Here is a 13,989-nt window from a genome sequence, read left to right on the forward strand (position 1 = left end):
GGAACGAGTTTAATATTGGGGGGGACACATTTTGGAAATCTAACAAATCTGTTGTAGGTCAACTTCACTGAAAAAAAATACATTTAATGATTATTTCTGATTCTAAAGTGTCACTGAGTGTTTCATGCAGGCTGAACATGAACATAGTCTCCTGCCGCTATCTCCTGCTTTAGCTTCTGATAGAAAATCTGATAGACGGTGAAATTCTAGGATTAGAAATGTCTGACAGATGTGACTCTGGGTGTAAGGCAAAGCCCAGAAAGACAAGAAAATAATGTTTATAGCCCAGTTCACTAACATTCTGTTGTTGTTTTTTTGATCGGGGACCCATGAGCCAGCCAGAAGGGGAGGAGACTTAGGCTCCCCATTAGCCAGATCCAGGTGACTACAGGCCAACGTGAACGTTTTAATTATAAAAAAGCTGTTTATGTGTCAGTACTGTTTTATTTTTATTTAATAGTATGAATGTAGGATATGTTATCTTATTCATATGGGTAGAGATGTGTAAACAGATTTAATACAAGACTAAAACTGTGAATATTCAGTCTGAATTGATCTGACTCATCAGAATATTTTAGACTACATCAGCCAACAATGCTGACCAACAATCAGAAAAATCTGTTTGCTTCTGACAGAATGAAAAAAGAAATAATTCACTTACAACAACAGCTGGAACTACATTAATTTTCAGATGGACAAAAGAAAAAAAACAGTGGCCAAAATTGCAGTCTAAATGCACCAGAAAGCAGAGTTTAACACTTATTTTTCTAATATTTCTAAGGAAGCGTGTACAGAATGTAATTTATTCTTAAACCGTACTGCCCAGCCCTACTTGTTATGGGATTACATTCAGTATATTTAACTGTGTTCACTTATTATTACATTCAAATCTTCCTCATCAGCAACCTAAAACCATCTCATTCTTCACTGTAGCACCTACCTGCTCCTCAGCAGGTCTGGCTCTCCCTGTCTCACCCTCAACTGGTTCCTTCTGAACTTCATCGGGGGGGTTGGGGGGGGGGGGCAAATGCACGTTTGTCCAATATTGGAGGGGACACGTACCACCTGACCTCCCCGGTTCCTACGCCCTTGGTTGTGTGAACTAAGTATCTAGTAACAGTTAATGAGTTATTTAAAATGCATAAATAAATAAAAAACTAAAAAGATAGGTAACCTCCAGGATAATTTTACGGATGGACATTTATTAATAACCTCATTTTCAGATTAGCACTTTATTTTAAATAAATCAAATGGTGAAGACTAAAGCTCAGAAGGAACTGGGGATGCCAAAGGAAAGTGAAAGGTGCTGCAGCCTTTTGTTAAAATGTTTAAAGGGTTCTAAAGAAAGCTTTAGGCTTAATTTAGAAGACTGCAAGCAGCAGGAGGTCGTCCTGCTCTGTCAACTCTGGAGGCAGCAAGAGGCTGTAATATTCGGGTAACACCGTGGCGACGGCAGGTGGTTTTCATGTCTAATAAACACAGAAACAACAAGAGGTCCTAATTCTTAGAATCCGCGTAGACGTCAGTAATCCTAACAACACAGTGGATCTGCTGTTTGTGTGATTCTGAGAGGAAAGTGTGTTCAGTAACACTTTAAAATAAGGGTTTCTGTATTAACATTACTTAGTGCATTACTCAGCATTAATAAACTATTAAAGTATTAACAGCTGCTTAATGTTAGTAATGTATTACTAAACAGACCCCCATGCTCTTTGTCCTAACCTTAAGGACACCTAATGGTTAATATCAGGAACGTTAATAAAGGCACCCTATTGTAAAGTGTTGCCGTGTGTGTGAATGTTGGAAATGACTTGGGTAATGTTTTTGCCTTTAGATAGAGGCTACAGTGTCTTAGGGATGAGAATATACTTGCTGCTAATTACGCATGTTTCTCACGGCTGCTTCGATTAGCTTGCGTTTGCTTGAAGTGTTGTTTGTGTGCGTCCTCTGAAAGTAACGCAATGCATTAGCAAGCTGCAGCTTGGTGCAATCTAAAGGTTTTACATGGTGGCTACAGCACACGTAAATTATAGCAGCTTGATCTGGCATTTGGAATTCTGGTTTGAGCAAAGATCTGATGCATACCAAGGCAGGATGTGCAAACATATTTATCTCTAAGAAATGGCATAATACTTGCACCTGATACGATAAAGGCTCTTATCTTTTAGTGGAATTATATTTGTCATGCTTTGTAGGTTGTTTGGAAGGGGAGTCATTTCTCATTTGTGTGAATTGATCACTTCAGCTTGGATCAAAGACATTTGCATTGCTTTGCACTGATATTCCATTAAATCATCACACCTCAAATGAGAGGAGAGCAAGTTCCTGTGATCCATGGTGGAGAAAATGTTTCAGTGAAAGCTTGGTACAGTTTAGAACTCCCATCCAAGATTAGCTTCTAATTTATAATCAGAAGGAAGAGTGCTACACCGTGCATCCAGTAAACCTGACTTAGGTTTTAATAAGCTCATGTACTGAGATGTGGGGAACTTTGCTGCCTGCACTGACTTAAGAGTTTTGCCTTAATATAATGCAAAGCTAAAAGGTCCTTTTAAGTCTCTCAGGTGGTTTCAGAATGAATTAGACTCAGAGTTCATGAAGTACAATCGAGTTCGTAGGCTAATGTTAGATACACTCTAAAGAAACTACGGGCCTCTGACTGGCTTTGTCTGCTTTTCCCTCCCATGGGTGATTTCCACTTCTATCCAGATGAGATCATGAACAAAACTGTGGACATTGTGTGGTTTCAGATTTTTTTTTCGTAAGGTCTAATCACTGATAAAATTAAAGGTTCCAAATGATGTTATTTTAAACGTCTGAGAGCAATAGGCACAGTATATGATAAAATATTACCACTAGCATTATTAAGATGTCATTTATCTTCAATACAAGTTATTTTGTCAGCTTGAATTTATGCCCGAAAATAAAGTGTTTCAATGAAACTCCTCCCACACCTGCTCCGACAAAACATGCCTACAGCAGCGTCTTAGGCAAGTTTTCTCTTGTATTGGTTGTGGTAGTCCGATGGTAAAGGTGTCGGCCTGAGCACTCTAACCACTGGTCCAAGATGTCCAAATATCAGGAAATAAGACTCCAAAATCTGTAAGCTCAGCTGTGATGTAGCTCACTTCTAGTTCCTGGAAATGGTGCAGTGGTGTTTTTTGTCGTCCCCCCCCCCCCCCCCCCCCCCCCCCGAAACGACTGACAAGGCATTCATTCCAGCTAAAGATCACTGCAAATGTACTGATTAAACAAGTGCTCTACACCTTTAGGAAAATATTTGATAGTTCTTTAATACGGTTTGATTGACATTTCAAAAGGAAAATGAGCAGATATCTTTGCTCTCGTCCTGTCTATAACAATGGTTTTTAACTTTCTTGTCCAAATGGGTCACAAACGAATGCATCTGGGTGTATTTATTATTCAGCCAGCAGTTTCTAGTGTTTTAGAAGCATTTTGTATTGGAGGTTGAATGTCAAGAGTTGTTTTTAATGAACTTTAAGCCTGTCCTCTGCTGTGAAGCAGCATGATACAACATCTGTCACAACACACACACACACACACACACACACACACACACACACACACACGCACGCACGCACGCACGCACGCACGCACACACACACACACAGAGTGGCTGAGAGCAATGCAACAGGGTTTTTTCTGTTCCTGTTAATGAAATGAATTCCAGCCTTCTCTTTCTATATTCCTACCTTTCAAAATCCCATCTTCTCTTCTACCTGACTTACAAATTGCTCTCACCTTCTGCAGCCTTTTTTTTTTTTTTTGCACTGACTCCATCAGTTTGAACTCCCTCTTTCCACTTCATTATTTCCAGTTTTAACCTTATTTATGTTTGTGTAAAGTCTCACTAAGCATCACCCTTACCTCCGGACAATAAAAAAATATATACCGTGAAAATCCTTTATTGAAAAAAAAATTAACTTAGCAACTTGCCGTTTGAATTCAAATGAAGATTTGTAACTAGGGCAGAGATTTGTGAACCCGACCGTCACTAGTTTATTTGCACAAACGTAGCAAATTGTTTTTCCACAAAAGTAGGTAAAGCCTGGTAAAGCCACGGCAGGATAATCCTGACTTTTTTTTCACCAGCCCTTCTCCTTCTGACAATCCTAATGTTGAGTATGATTACCCTAATCATTCTTAAAGGAGCATGGGGCAGGATGAAGAAACGAAACTCATTAGCGACGCACTCGGCGCTGTGAGTAACTGCAGCCCGGCACGAGAGCGCGCACAAACTCTTCACTAGAAAAAAAAAAGTTACAGTGATGTACGGCCAGAGCGCGGCTCGAACAAGGCACCATGTCGAGCGATGAAGTAAGTAACATTGTTACTTTAGTCTAATATTTGTATAATTCCATGACAACATTAGCATTTTAATTTAGCCATGACACTCGTGATGTAAAGCAAGTGCTCCTTCCTATGAAATATTCATAAGCCAGTTTTGTGACTGGCGAGCAAGACAGTAACATGATGCTACTTTATCAGCATAAGGCTTTGTGGCTGCAGGTGATTTCTGGTGTTTTTAGACCAATTACAGTTATTATTTTGCACTAAGCTTACTAACAAGCTAATGTTATTGTTTATACATCATGTAAGAACATCCAATTTCAAGTCACTGACATCATTTGTGAAACCAATTTCATTACAGGACAGGCATCACAACAATGTAAATAAGAACATAAATATCAATGTTTAGTTAAAAAATGCATCAAAATAAAATCATAATATCAACAAGACCTACAGGGTAATACAGTCATTTTTCCATTACTGTCATTGATTTTCAGGAATTCACATTGGAAGCAGTGATGGAAGACAGTTCAGATGGAGTGTGCCCGAGCCTGCCACAGACTTTGATGTGTCGTGGGAAAGTTTGAGACCAGGGGCTAAAGGAAAGGGGAGAGGAAAAGGTCGCTCCGAGGGTCGGGGAAGGACACGCTCAAGGGGTGAGGGCAGCAGGTTGAGGTCCAGAGCTCCTTCAAGAGGACCAGGGCGCCGGGGTAGGCAGCGAACAGCTTTCAAAGAAGAGGACCGAGACCGGCTTGCACAGCTGAGAGCTGCCAGTATAGCTGAGATGCAGGTTGGTTGTAGCCATTTGTGTAAAAAAATAAAATAAAATAATAGAGATGCCAAAAACGAAAACATCACTCACTGGAGATATGAATCTAGTCATGTAAACATATGCTCTTTAATTTCTAGACAGCTTTACAACACCTGAGCCAGGAGGAGAGAGATTATATTCTTGAGAGAGTGGTGACCCGTCTTCCAGGGGTGATGCTGGATATCCTGGAGTTTCAGCAAGAGACGCCAGGACACCGTCTTCCTGACTGAGGGCACCCTAACCTAAAAATCCAAACCGTTTATCTACAACTACAGTAGTTCCAACACAGCACAATACCTCAAAATAACTTTAGCTGAAGACAGCATTTTCACCCAAAAATAAACAGTTTGTGCAATATATTTATTTTTATTTATGTATAAAAAAGTTCTGTTATTTGCATTTGTACATAGTATTTTTTCTTAATTTCTAATAAATCTGTGTGCATGAAAGAAGTCATTCCTGTCTTTTGATGCTTCACGTAGCTGGGGCCTTTATAGAGAGAGAGAACAGCAGCATTAGATCATACATAGATTACATGAGAATGCAATTCTGGAAACTCTCCAGTTCTGAAGTTGACCTGTGAAAAAAACAAAAGCTACAACTTTATAGATTATTAGGAATCACACTTTTGATTGCCTTTTCACCCACAATTGTCATTTCTATATGTAAATTGTCAGCTTTGATATTGACACTTTAGCTTTTTTGCTTATGAAAATGTTATTAACATACCTAAAGGTCAGATTGGTGACATCCTTCAACCAGCGTCTGTTGAACATGATTCGTTTAAGAGCCTCGTGTGGTGGAGATCATGGCACCATGAGCTCTTTATCACTGGTCGTTGCATCAAGTGGTCCATGGTCACATTTGCCACGGGTCCATTCATGCTTCCCTGTGACATGGTGAAGCACACCCACCCACATGTCCTAACAGAAAAAATAAGTTTTATTTGAAAACTTTGCATGTGACAGAAGCGCTCACCAACAGAAACACGAGAGCTGGCACTATTATGAAAAGAAAGGTAATTATGTCAATGTGCATTGTTGTCTTGTTGTCCAAAAGATGTCACAATACTTACATTAAACATATCACGATGTTGTGCTTTCTGGCAAATGTACCAAAATTGGCTGAAGATGTCCTTCAGCCACACAAGTAGGATGGAAATTCCCTTTAGGATCCCAGCCTGTGAACAAGGATAAAACAACAATTCCATCTTTTAGTTCTTTTTAAAACATAGAAGGGTTTTATTTACCTGCAACGTTTTGTTTGCGGCTGCAAACTTCGTCAGCCTGACAAAGTTTTCATAACAGTTCTATTCTGTTATGAAAACTATAAATAAAAGTAGAATTAATATATTGTTTTAAGACTTTGGAGTTTAAAAAAGAGTGTAGATAAGAATAGGGCTGGGCAATATGGCCTCAATCTATATTGCGATATAATCTGAAGCATGTGCAGTAACGATATATATTGCGATATATTTTTTCATCTGTTTATAGATGTCAAATTGACATGCTTTTAGATATCCTCATGTGGCAAATATATACCACTTGAGGCATATAGACCTCCTCCTCCGCCCACTCCATGCTTGCAGTCACCGCCATTCTGTTGTCCCATTGTCAGCAGGGTGCACATCTTAGTGACGTCATGTGTTATCACAATATTGCCATATTGCGATATAGCCAAAAACTATCATTACCCAATTATATATCATTTCTACCTTATATCGTTTATATTGCCCACCCCTAGATAAGAAGACATTGCAACTCACACACTGTTGAGTAAGTTGTTTGCTTGGTCCTCATCAATTTGGACTGCATCCGTAGCTAGATCCATGGATTTGAAACTACAGACAACACAATAATATTTGTTGTACGTAAAGATAAATACTGGAACTTACCTGAAATGGTACTGATTCTAAAGAGATAAATGTGGAGCCCAATACATCTGTCATTAATTCTTTCTGCAAATAACAACAATCTGCTGTGAATTGACACTTCACAACATACATAAATATATATAATGACCTATATTTGCTTATCTATTGTGTTTTTATCTTTTTTGCACAGCAGTAATTTCCTGCGTATATGGCAAGACTTCTCATGAACAAATTTACCTTTCTTCAAAAGGATCCAAATCTAGGTCATCAGCTAAGGCCTCAACACCAGCCATTAGAAAATTTTCCCTGTAAAGATAATGTCAGAAGTGTTTTGTGGTGTGATGTTAGTTCTGAACCAAGTGTGGATATGCAAGGTGTAATTTAATGTATGAAATATCATAGCACAAAAACGTGAATATTTGTTTTACAGAAAAGATACTAACCCCTCAGACATAGGTTCAGTTGGAGATAATCGATGCCACATTTTAGCTGCTGTTCTCCCTGAATTGCAGTTTCAGGAGCCTGCTTCTTCCGGTAGCTGGAAAACACATTTTTAAACAAAAATGTCAACAAGTTGGTTGAGACTCTACACCTTCTGTTTACATAGATCAATAACGGCTAAGCATCTTTACCTGTGGCACAACTAGTAATATGAAAATGCAGGTCAGTTATAAAAAAAATTATTTATCATTTTCACAAACATATTTTATTCTGACCTACATTCAACTGGACAAATTTTGAAAAATAAACACAAACTTCTGCACAACTTTACTTTTAGTCAAACGTGTTGTTATGGCTGACTTATTATTTATTCTTATGAATCCTAATTTTATTTATTCTCAGCAATAGCGCTAGGGAAATATATTCCGATGGGGTTCTGTTACACAAACCTCACGAATAACATCTACTAAAGTAACAGTCCTGCTTAGAGGTTGGACTGTAGATCAAATATGACATAATTCTAAAGACTCATCTTTGGTTTGGAAAATGTCCGTTCTCTTCTACAAACTGAAGCCTGATCGCAGCTAACATGCTAACGCACGCTAGCTCTCTCCGGCTGAGCGGTGACGTCATATAATCAAATCAAGCTCTGTTTACTTTTCTCGTCAGAATAAACGGAACATCCATTTATCTCCAAACACATGCGGCGTGTCGTCCACAAAACATAGAAGTGATCCGGTTTCTCCTTGGTTGCTTTTAGCTTTTTCAAACTGATCAGGAAGCCATATGCTAAACACCGTTAGCTTAGATAAGTTTCTTGTTCATCTGCACAAAGATTTGTTAGATTACCTAAATCAGCATTATCTAAATCCATAAGTTTTATTTTATTTTCTCAAATTGTGCAGATACAGCTCTGATATGTTTACCTACTCGTTACTGAAACCTACAGCAGAAATAAGGAAACCAACACTTACCTGGTCACTAGAAAATGCGCCATGTCCGCATCCTTTTTCAGGCCCAAATCCAGTTGAAGCAGCCTCCATTCTTCCAGAGCGTAACCAATAGATATTTGGGTCCCTGACCGACTTTTATCATATTTTCTTTTTGACTCTCGAGATGCCGCTGATAAAACCTTCTTCTTTGTGCCACTCTTTAGTGGGCTTTGAGTTGTGCTTGGTCGTTTGCTAGTTGTAGAATCCATTTCCAGGGTTCTTCCTCTTCTGTTTGGGGTTTTAACGTGGCTAGTAGTGAAAGACGCGTTACCGCCACCTAGCAAGCTTCCAAATGTTTTTCCGGGTTTGAACCTTGTCGAGAACGTGCTTGAAGCGTCAATTAACGTCATATCCGTAAAACAGCGCGGGAAATTCGGATCAGGAATGTTTTGCATTTTGCAGCACACAGCCTGATTAACAAAATGGAATGATAAATTGGTTTCATCATTCTTTTTAGTTTAAAATGCTTCATCACCCATAAGCTTCTCAAGAATGAACATGTACTTTTTGTTTTTGGACAATTCCTGCCCCATGCTCCTTTAAGATAATCTTATCAGATTGTCTTACTATGTGTTGTGTCTTAAGATTGCTTTAGTCCGCTCTGAAGGAAATCGAGACCACTCCGGGCTTTGAAACATGTAAAATTTTCTTGGTCTGATCGTCTGATTGATGGGACATGTAAGCCAATCAGAAAACGAGCTGATGGGTGCGTGCTGCAAGGTGCTCCTCCTCCACATTTGCTTATCGTAAATTTATTTTGCAAGATTTCCCGTCTGAACAGGCAATGTCTGAGTAAAAGCATTTTGTGTGTACAGTATTGTTTTTGCTGAGAGTTAAGGTGATTCAACCAGTGACACAGGAGTGTTGAAGCAGGGAAACGACTAAAACATGCAGGGTACTGGCCCTCAAGGTGCCAGGGTTCCCCATCCCTGATATAGGCACTGAAAGGCAGAAGTTAGACTATAATACGGTTGGCTGTCACTCTGTTTATTTGTAGAAACAGCAAAATATTTCATGAATGACTGGAAATACCTTAATGAAACTATCAAAGTCTACATTTGACGTAAATCAGCAATTTATTAGTCCAAATCAAGATGGTCACCACTGCTAATTACCTTTGGCAAACATAAAGATGGCTTCACCTGTCCATGTACCTTTGATAGATGTTTAGTGTAGTAGAAAGACACCCCATTCACATACTCGTTAAAATGTTAAACACTATGCATTGAGCAATGTCTTTCCTTAACCATTGCCATTAACTATTGGAGCCAACCCTGTCCCTTTTTTAGTAAAACATCTCATGAACTAGATGGATTTTACTGAAACGCTCAGAGCATCTTCATTAGGAGGACTTCTGTGAATTGATCCACTTATGCCATTATCTTGAATCAAGATAGCTACGAATACGCAGACTAAATCACTATACCTCAGCAGACATTATAAAGCGCTACCTTCATTTTAGGTAAATATGTTTGGCAGCTAACTGCATGTTCACTACTGTAGCTACATTTGTAATGACTAAATAAAAAAATCTAACTTCATTTGCACTTGTTGGACTCCACAGTCACATTTACCTGCTAATTTTTTGTTTTATTTTAGGAAACCAATCAGTTGAGGATTGTTCCCATTAGACCTGAAGCCCAGCATTGTGAGTTGGATCAGTGACAAGAGTCGGAATCTAACTTGACTATGAGACAGACTCTCTCAAAGAGCAAGTGGCCTTCCTGTCTGTTATTCCCACATGTCATTCCCACTGACAATACCAGCAGTATTCTAGTTAAAATGGGGTCAGAGATCCATCTCCCAGCGGATACTGGCCTGCTTCCGTTCCCCACTTCCACCGTCCTGGTTCAACCACATATTAATAGCATCTACCTACACTGATGTCTGATCGTGTGTGTGTGTGTGTGTGTGTGTGTGTGTGTGTGTGTGTGTGTGTGTGTGTTGCACACCATTTAGTTCATTATTGGTTTCTAACTAGATTAACTGCAGAAGTTCCGTGGTTGAGCAAGCAGCTTTGAAATGTATATAATATTATTACTTACATCATTATTCTTACTGTATATACAAAATACATAATATAAAAGAACTATTATTGTACTTAAAATGTGTAGTTCTGTGTGTTTTACTAGCCGTTGCACCATTCACAACCCTAAAAATCACTCTAGACATTTGAAAAAGTGTTTTGATATCATGCATTTATTGTTTGCATCATGACCGAATAAACAAGCAGCCTGGTCCTTGACTTAAACTCAGTGATGTAGCTTTAAATCAACTTTTCCACAGCTGCTGGAAGAAACTCCTCAAGGAAAATATCATTTTGTCTGCATTTTACATCAAATGCATGTGTGAGAAAATTTCAAAAGCCTTTGGTGTGTTTGGGTGCATGTCTGATGCAATACCCGCGCCATCAGTAAGGGACCAAAAATCACAGTTGTTCACACACACACACACACAGAGAAGTGCAACTATAAGGCAGCTAATGGCAGATCTTAATCAACTAATGTGATGGTACTCAGCAGAAAGCCGCTGTTTGAGAGCGTGTGTTCGTGTACACACATTTGTCATGCCTTTCATTTCAGCAGAATTAGAAGAGCTGTGGAGAAAACACAGCAATATCTGACCTACTTATCAATTTCGAGTGTAAACAGACACAGGCACTCATGTATTCCTGGTTAATTGTCTCTAAAGAAATGCAGATGAATTTGATGGAGAAGGTGAAAAATGGAACTTCACATAAGTTAATTCAAAACCCATTTTATTTACGTCGACATGCAGATGTTCTAAACGTTAAGAATTTTAGATTCTTGTCTTAATCCGCCTTCAAATTTTGTCCCATCTGATTACGTGGTTGAGTCACTGACTGTTCTCTTTTATATACACATGGTTTCTTCTTATTTGGTCTAGATGGAGCAACATCTCAAAGTAACAGTGTGTTGTTTCCTGCTCCTCCGCCCTACTGATCAAAAGTGGAATTACAGCTTTTGTAAACGACCCTGCTACAGCCAGCTGTAGCTAGTGCTAACAATGAGCTAACATTAACATGAGCCAACTAATACTAATATAAACCACAAAGAAAAAGATCCATATTGTTGGACAAAAGATATTATTACTTACAAGTCCAGTAGGAACAAAGCCAGATCACCATCAGTCCATTATTTTGTAGCCTCCTTTAGCTCCCTAAAACAAATGTAGGCTGTGCTGATTTTCACTCTGGTTTTAGCTCGTTGCTTCACCTCAAAATACATTACTCTTACTTTTACTTCCAGGCTTTGCCATGATGTAAACAGAAAAGCAAACTACTTCTTTTTCTTCTTCTTGTGCTTTTTGACTATCGGCAAACTGAAAAAGATAACTGCTAGCATAATGGCTACAGCCGTAAAGCAGGTAAAGAGCACCCCCTATAGAGCACATTTTTTAACTCAAAGATCACTTAGATCAATGTTAAAGTTCTAGCTTAAAGTAAAAAAAACTATTTGTTGTTGCTTCAAAGCACAAATCATGAGTTATTTTCTCAGATGGCACAATCTAGAGGCATAAAAAATACACCTTTTAACCCCTCTCCCTATTTCTGTGGTTGTGGCTTGAAGCAGTGCCTCTGATTCGTAAAACAGCACCTCTAGCTGGGCAACAGATCTTAAATACATTCTTAATCCGGTTGCTGTTAGGGGTGTTTCAGCACTCTCAAAATGGCCTAGAAACATCTATAGAGGCACAGAAGGCAGAAAAGACAGCGAGCTGGCAGAAAACCTCTGTTTATTTGTTAAAAAAAAAAGTGTGTATATATATATATATATATATATATATATATATACTCATTAAGGATATATTTAATTGAAAAACACAAATTCCCCCGTGTTTGACATGACCCTATGAGAAAATGGTAACGACTGTTCATTCTAAAGCAAACTAAGTCTCTATCATCTGTCCCTCTCTTCTTATTTTACTAGTTTCTGCAGCGTTTAAGTTCCTTGAATCCACCAACTCTTGTAGCTTTTTGCTGAGTCTACACTCTAAAAGCATCTCTGCTTGCTTCTCATCTCTCTTGTATTTCTGAATCTCTGCTGAACACTGCTCTCATATTCTGTCGTTGTCTTCCGTGCTTTCAGTATCAAAGCAGCATTTGTGCAGAAACCTAACGGTGTCACAGCAGCTACGATATATCCACGTGCATGCACATCACATATCAACCGGAAATGCATGGAGACGCGTATCCTGCAGGGTATTCACTTACATTGAACTCTGACAGGTGTAGACATGTGGGGGTTGTGTGTGTGTGCGAGTGCATGTTATAATTCCCACAGTGATGGTGATTATGCCCTCGGTTTTTCTCATCGTCTCAACGCCTTTCTGGGAAGCGCATCATTTTGTCTGAAAATGTAGAGCAGAGACTCTTCTCTTGTGTTGTATTGCTTGTATATAGAAAGAAAATCTCTTGTTTTTGCCAAAATGGTGGCAAAATACAAGATAAAAATCACAAAAAAGGAGATTCAATGGTGACAACTCGACAGTGGTGAGGCCTGCTGGGGAATTTTGTTTGTCTTTAAGTCACTAACAAGCTCCGTTGTGAGGCGTTGCAAATTCAGGCCAATAAATAACCATTTGTTCTCTTTCTATTCAGTGTTCTTTGTTTCTGCTGAGGAACCAAATCTTAACTAAGCCTAATGAGGATGGTTTAACTACTCTGTCCAAGTTAAAGCTACCATTGCAAACCCCTATTTGGCTGTGTTTAAAAACACTAATGCCCAATTAGTTCTCAAAGGCCTTGTTGCAGAACAAGCTAAAGATCCCCTCTTGCTGAGGTCACGCCTGGTTTAATATTGTCAGTTTGGCTGATAATTCAATTAACTTCAATTAAATTAAAAAATACTTTATTAATCCCAGAGGGAAATTGATTGCTGTAGTAGCTCAGAATAATAATAATAATCAAGTCATCAGACTTATTGTATATTACAACGGCTGTTGGCAGAAAGGATCTGCAGTAACGGTCAGTGCTGCAGCGAAACTGAAGAAGCGACTGAAGACACTCTTCCGTTGTCGGACAATCTTGTGAAGAGAATGCTCAGGGTTGTCCATAATTTTCTTGATTCTCTGGAGAATCCTAAGTACACATTGCTTGGCTCCAAACACTTTTGGTGGTCAGTGGAACTAACAAATTAGGTTGACACAGATTTAGGTTTAAGTTTGTTGCTGAATTCTCCTACAAACAACCAAGGCTCTGTTATGTGAGGTCATGATTTGAGTATGGGTCTGTCGACCAGCTATTTAAGACGGGCTCTGTGCCTGCTTTGCAGTTTTGCTAACATTTTATGTTCCTATGAGAACAGTTGACAGGCTGTAGCATGAAATTAGTTTATGTAAGCAAACAGTTTGAGAAAACACAAATCCTGTTACTTTTGTGTGCTTGCATGCCTAAGGTTTGAATGCGGTTCATGAGTGGATATGATCATTTTAAATAAAAATATGATTTTGCAGGCTGCACCTGCAAGTTAAATACTCATGGTTAAAGGAGCAATATGTATGTATTCTACAGCAAAATAATTGCTAAACAGCCTCAATAA

At 38.8% G+C, this 13,989-nt stretch overlaps 1 protein-coding gene and 1 long non-coding RNA gene across 7 annotated transcripts in view; one reads left to right on the forward strand and one right to left on the reverse strand.

Moving 5' to 3' along the window:
• slc8a1b (solute carrier family 8 member 1b) overlaps window positions 1–13,989 on the forward strand; it is a 221,889-nt gene that overhangs the window by 69,363 nt on the left and 138,537 nt on the right. The window lies entirely within an intron of this gene.
• Window positions 5,512–7,296, reverse strand: LOC129166807 (uncharacterized). 3 transcript variants are annotated; one of them, XR_008565715.2, is made up of 4 exons: window positions 7,233–7,296; window positions 6,888–6,962; window positions 5,852–6,302; window positions 5,512–5,611 (listed from the first exon to the last, which is right to left on the reverse strand). It is a non-coding gene; the product is annotated as an uncharacterized lncRNA (long non-coding RNA). The 3 variants fall into 3 exon arrangements; XR_011515688.1 differs by lacking the exon at window positions 7,233–7,296 and having other exon boundaries at window positions 5,852–6,045; window positions 6,198–6,302; window positions 6,888–7,051; XR_011515687.1 differs by lacking the exon at window positions 7,233–7,296 and having other exon boundaries at window positions 6,888–7,051.

This window comes from Nothobranchius furzeri, chromosome 12, assembly GCF_043380555.1.
Source record: "Nothobranchius furzeri strain GRZ-AD chromosome 12, NfurGRZ-RIMD1, whole genome shotgun sequence".
Lineage (NCBI taxonomy): Eukaryota > Metazoa > Chordata > Actinopteri > Cyprinodontiformes > Nothobranchiidae > Nothobranchius > Nothobranchius furzeri.